Source organism: Salvelinus alpinus, chromosome 31, assembly GCF_045679555.1.
Source record: "Salvelinus alpinus chromosome 31, SLU_Salpinus.1, whole genome shotgun sequence".
NCBI lineage: Eukaryota > Metazoa > Chordata > Actinopteri > Salmoniformes > Salmonidae > Salvelinus > Salvelinus alpinus.
In genome coordinates, this window is record NC_092116.1 from 18,044,222 (window position 1) to 18,050,221 (window position 6,000).

The window sequence follows — 6,000 nt, forward strand, 5'->3', positions numbered from 1 at the left end:
CAAAATGAGGTGGAAACTGAGCTGCACTTCCTATCCTCCTGCCAAATGTATGACCATATTAGAGACACATATTTCCCTCAGATTACACAGACCCACAAAGAACAAATCCAATTTTGATCAACTCCCATATCTATTGGGTGAAATACCACAGTGTACCATCACAGCAGCAACATTTGTGACTTGTTGCCACAAACACAATTGTAAATTCAGCCCGTATTTATGTTGATCTATTTGCACATCGTTACAACACTGTATATAGTCATAATATGTATATTGTCTTGGAGCTTTTTGTGTGTAATGTCTAAATTGATTTTTAGACTTTTGTTTATGATCTATTTCACTTGCTTTGGCAATGTAAACATATGTTTCCCATGCCTATAAAGCCCTTTGAATTGAATTGAATTGATAGAGAGAGACTTAGAGACAGAGGATGTGATAATACAGTGTGTGCAGTTCTTCATGTTGGCCTCATATGCCTGCAGAAGGGTTTGCATGAGCAATCCTGCATACTCATGATACTGTACATGAAAAACCCTCCCACTTATGTTTTCAGGAGGAAGTGGTTCCAAGGTTACTTACAATGGCCCCCCTTTTACGTTTCAATTAACATGTTGTTGTGATGAAACTTCCTGTGACTGGTAGTCTCCATGGCGACCAGCTTCTGATTCTCAGGAGCAGTGACCTTAGAGATTTTATTACTTTTCTGGAGGGGCTATGTCATGGACACTTAAAGTTCCAAAATGGGGTAAAGATGGCAGCCATATTATTCAGGGAGAAATCCAAACCAGTCTAATTGGAATGGATGGCAGAATAGGCATAATCCTGATTTTACTTATGCAGGAAAATAAAAGTAAACCATGTAATATATCAGAAATTGTGTAATAGAATTATTGTCAACCTAAATAATTGTCAAATAATTATAAATATACTTTATATACCAATTGTCTGTATAAGTAGCCTCCAAAATATACACACAGTATACAAAACATTAAGAACACCTGCTCTTTCCATGACATTGACTGACCAGGTGAATCCAGGGGAAAGCTATCATCCCTCATGTCACTTGTCACTTCGATCATGTCACTTCGATCAGTGTAGATGAAGGTGAAGGTTAAAGAAGGATTATTAAGCCTTGACACAATTAAGACATGGATTGAGGTGAACGGCCAAGACAAAATATATATATATATTTTTTTTTTCTCCCCAATTTCATGGTATCCAGTTGGTAGTAGTTACAGTCTTGTCTCATCGCTGCAACTCCCGTACGGACTCGGGAGAGGCGAAGGTCGAGAGCCACGCGTCATCCGAAACACAACCCAACCAAGCCACACTGCTTCTTAACACAGTGCCCATTCAACCCGGAAGCCAGCTGCACCAATGTGTCAGAGGAAACACCGTACACCTAGCGACCTGGTCAGCATGCACTGCACCCAGTCCACCACAGGAGTCGCTAGTGCGCGATGAGACAAGGATATCCCTGCCGGCCAAACCCTCCCTAACCCGGATGACGCTGGGCCAATTGTGCGCCGCCCCATGGGCCTCCCGGTCGCGGACGGCTGCGACAGAGCCTGGGCTCGAACCCAGAATCTCTAGTGGCACAGCTAGCACTGTGATGCAGTGCCTTAGACCACTGTGCCACCCGGGAGGCCGCAAGACAAAATATTTAAGTGCCTTTGAATAGGGTATGGTAGTAGATGCCAGGCGTGTCAAGAACTTCAACTCTCCTGGGTTTTTCACGCTTAACAGATTCACGTGTGTATCAAGAATGTTCCACCACCCAAAGGACATCCAGCCAACTTGAGTCAACATGGGCCAGCATCCCTGAGGAATGCTTTCGACACCTTGTGGAGTACATGCCCCGACGAATTGAGGCTGTTCTGAAGGCAAAACGGGGGGAAGGGGTGTGCAACTCAATATTAGGAAGGTGTTCCTAATGTTTAGTATGCTCAGTGTATGTGAACAGACCAAAAATATCAATTTGTGTATTATTGGAAAGCTGTCACGCTATTATGATACAATATCTGTCACGGTCGTCATAATGAGGAGACCAAGGCGCAGCGTGGTAAGCGTACATACTTATTTAATAAAGAATGAACGCTGAACAAAAATAACAAAAATAACAAAACGAACCGTGAAGCTAATATGGCTAGTGCAGAACAGGCAACTAGACATAGAATAACAACCCACAAAATACCCAAGGAATATGGCTACCTAAATATGGTCCCCAATCAGAGACAACGATAAACAGCTGCCTCTGATTGAGAACCAATCTAGGCAACCATAGACATATAAACACCTAGACTTACAAAAAATCTAGACATACAAAACCCCCTAGACAATACATCAATACATGAAGTTGAAATGCATTGCAGTAGACCAGGGGTGTCAAACTCATTCCACGGAGGGCCTAGTGTCTGCAGGTTTTTGGTTTTTCCTTTCAATAAAGCCCTAGACAACCAGGTGTGGGGAGTTACTAACTAATTAGTGATGTTAATTCATCAATCAAGTACAAGGCAGGAACGAAAACCCGCAGACACTCGGCCCCCCGTGGAATGAGTTTGACACCTGTGCAGTAGACCCTGATACATATTAGTGAAGGCCTCAGTGAGAACAGGCTAAGACTCACAACATTCCATTTAACTAATACATTTTGATGGGTCTCATTGTTTTGTTATGACACCTGAGGTTTTCCTGATGTTTGCCTTTGAGTGAACGCGCATTACCATGTTTCAGAGTTTATGGTTGTGAGATTTCTTTATGAGCTTTCCTGATTGTGGTAGAAGGGCCACTTGTTAGCCAAGTTGTTACTTGTGATGAGTAATCGCACACACACAATGCATCATATGGGCCAGTAATGGATTGTAAACAGTAGATCCACTGTAGATTATTTCACATTGATATCACAGTAGCAGGGGTTTAGAAACCATCACACCTAAAATATCTCATAGTTTCCTTTTTCATGATCACAATCTTGTTTGTTTTTGTTAATTTGTTTGACTACTTATTTTTTTTTTTAGCTTTTAACACTTAGATGTTCCAATGTTTTTAGTTGTGGATTTCTTCAACATTTTGGGGATGTTGAAGAACGGACGGACGGACGGGACGGACGGACGGACGGAGGTCAAAGTGTCACTGCCATATAATTAGGGATTAGAATACTAGAATGGACATGAACCTTCTTATGGTGCGATAAATGTCATCCATTTTAGTTAGGGAGTTGTTCAATCATGGTTTGCCAGTTCTGTGATAAGATATTGTGTAAAATAATGAATTTGAAGAATTTATCTGCACTGTATGTTTTAGTTTAACTGCCAATATGTCAACATTACATTCAGACAATGCAATCCACAGCCATACACTGGTTGAAATCAGTTGACAATAGGACTTAGATCAGTTTTAAAAGCAACAACACACGGACGGACGGACGGACACCCTGACCTAACCAAAATAATAAAGAAAACAAAGATAACTAAGGTTAGGGCGTGACAATATCAGTACATGTTGCTTTTAAAACTGATCTAAGTCCTATTGTCATCTGATTTCAACCAGTGTATGGCTGTGGATTGCATGGTCTGAATGGAATGTTGACATATTGGCGGTTAATCTATAACATACAGTGCAGATAAATTCTTCAAATTCATTATTTTACACAATATCTTATCACAGAACTGGCAAACCATGATTGATCAACTCCCTAACTAAAATGGCTGACATTTATCGCATCATAAGAAGGTTCATGTCCATTCTAGTATTCTAATTCCTAATTATATGGCAGTGAAACTATGACCTCTGCTGTCAGTCAGTCTCTCCGTCCGTCCGACCGTCCTTCCGACCGACCGACCGAATAGGTCTAGACACATAACCCCCTAACTGGAACAGTGGTCTTACCAACGATGCAGGGAAATATCAGTCAGAGTCAGACAACCACTAATGTCATGAATCACCTTGACCTGGTCTGTAGGATGAGGAGGAAATATGCAAGAACTGTTAGTCATGCATAGGTAGGTTAGCACTTGGAATTCAACACAGTATGGAAACATTCAATATTGTTACCAATTAATGTCACATTCTGACTTATGAGTCTGACCTTTGTTTACTTGGAAGACTCTTTTGATCATAGGCGTGAATGTCCACATTTCATTTTTCATTTTATTAAAAACAGTGAAGACATTTGTGTGTGTTGGTTGTAGAACTACCGTAGTTTAATGTTAATGTTTAGTGAGAGGTCATTACTATCTATGAGGGGGGTTATAAAATGTTGCACATCACTATATTTATCAGAGAAAGGATGTCATGTGTCTCAAGTTCTTTATGTATTTCTGTTAGTATTTCCTGATGTTACAACTGAACTAGAACTGATCAACCTAAAGTACTAGTTTGGAGAGTTCTATTGTACTGCATTATATTATACTGTATTGTATTCCATTATATTATCAGGGGTATTCTTTGTATATTAAAGTCAGTATCCAATGTAATGCCTAACATTTCCTTAAAGAGTGTGGCTGTCAACAATGTTGTTTAAACACTGAAATGTTGCCACCCTAACACTTTTCCTGTAAAGTTGAGGAGCCCAAGAACTCTATTAGGCTGAAAGGAGAGCTGACCAACGTAGGTTGGTTGTAAGGAAGAGTTGACCATGAGAACAATATCTGTTTACTGTAACAAATCATTCATTCCATCTGGTGGAGAAAAATACAAAGTTTATTAAAAAAGCACGATGCAAAGATATTGTAAAAGTACAGGTCATTAGAAGCAAACATGTATATGTGACATTCATATACAAAATATGTTATTCTATCATCTGAATGACAGAAATAATGAATCAATGATAATAGATTTCAGTAGATTTACAACCCAACATTTCAATACACAATACAAAGCAGATAGAATTACTGTAGCTGTTCATAAGATCTATCATCATTACACCATATCATTTATTTAAGCTCTTACAGTAATACACACATGGTTAAATTAAATATATGTGTTGTATTTATCTGGTAAATTAAAATAACATACAAATCCTTCATGTACAAGGTGTTATTGTGTGTGTGTCCCTCACAGAAAAAACACATGAGAAATGTAACGTGAAATCACGTTTTCACATGTGTAGTTTGTTGCTTCACATGTTGTCACATGTTATCACATTAACTTCAAATAAGATCACGTGATCACATGAAACATGTGTTTTTGGAATACTTCACATGTTCACTTGTAAGAATTAATGTGTTTTTTCTGTATTTGTGTGTTCGTGTGCATGTGTGTGTGCGCGCACGTTTTGTTTGTTTATGTGTGTGTGTGAGCATGCCTGCATGTGAGTGTGCTTGCATACGTCGAGCATGCATAACCCATGTTCCCAGATTGCTCCTGCTTCTCCTCTGATGGTGTGTCCCTCCATCTCCCTCAAGGACCTGTAACATATCACCACACAAAGTTATTTATCCCTCCATCTCCCTCAAGGACCTGTAACACATCACCACACAAAGTTATTTATCCCTCCATCTCCCTCAAGGACCTGTAACATATCACCACACAAAGTTATTTATCCCTCCATCTCCCTCAAGGACCTGTAACATATCACCACACAAAGTTATTTATCCCTCCATCTCCCTCAAGGACCTGTAACACATCACCACACAAAGTTATTTATCCCTCCATCTCCCTCAAGGACCTGTAACATATCACCACACAAAGTTATTTATCCCTCCATCTCCCTCAAGGACCTGTAACATATCACCACACAAAGTGATTTATCCCTCCATCTCCCTCAAGGACCTGTAACATATCACCACACAAAGTTATTTATCCCTCCATCTCCCTCAAGGACCTGTAACATATCACCACACAAAGTTATGTATCCCTCCATCTCCCTCAAGGACCTGTAACATATCACCACACAAAGTTATTTATCCCTCCATCTCCCTCAAGGACCTGTAACATATCACCACACAAAGTTATTTATCCCTCCATCTCCCTCAAGGACCTGTAACATATCACCACACA

General features: G+C 39.9%; 1 protein-coding gene across 1 annotated transcript in view; it reads right to left on the reverse strand.

Annotated features, from left to right (window-relative positions):
• Positions 1 to 6,000, reverse strand: part of LOC139561664 (SLAM family member 5-like) — a 96,780-nt gene that overhangs the window by 16,731 nt on the left and 74,049 nt on the right. The window lies entirely within an intron of this gene.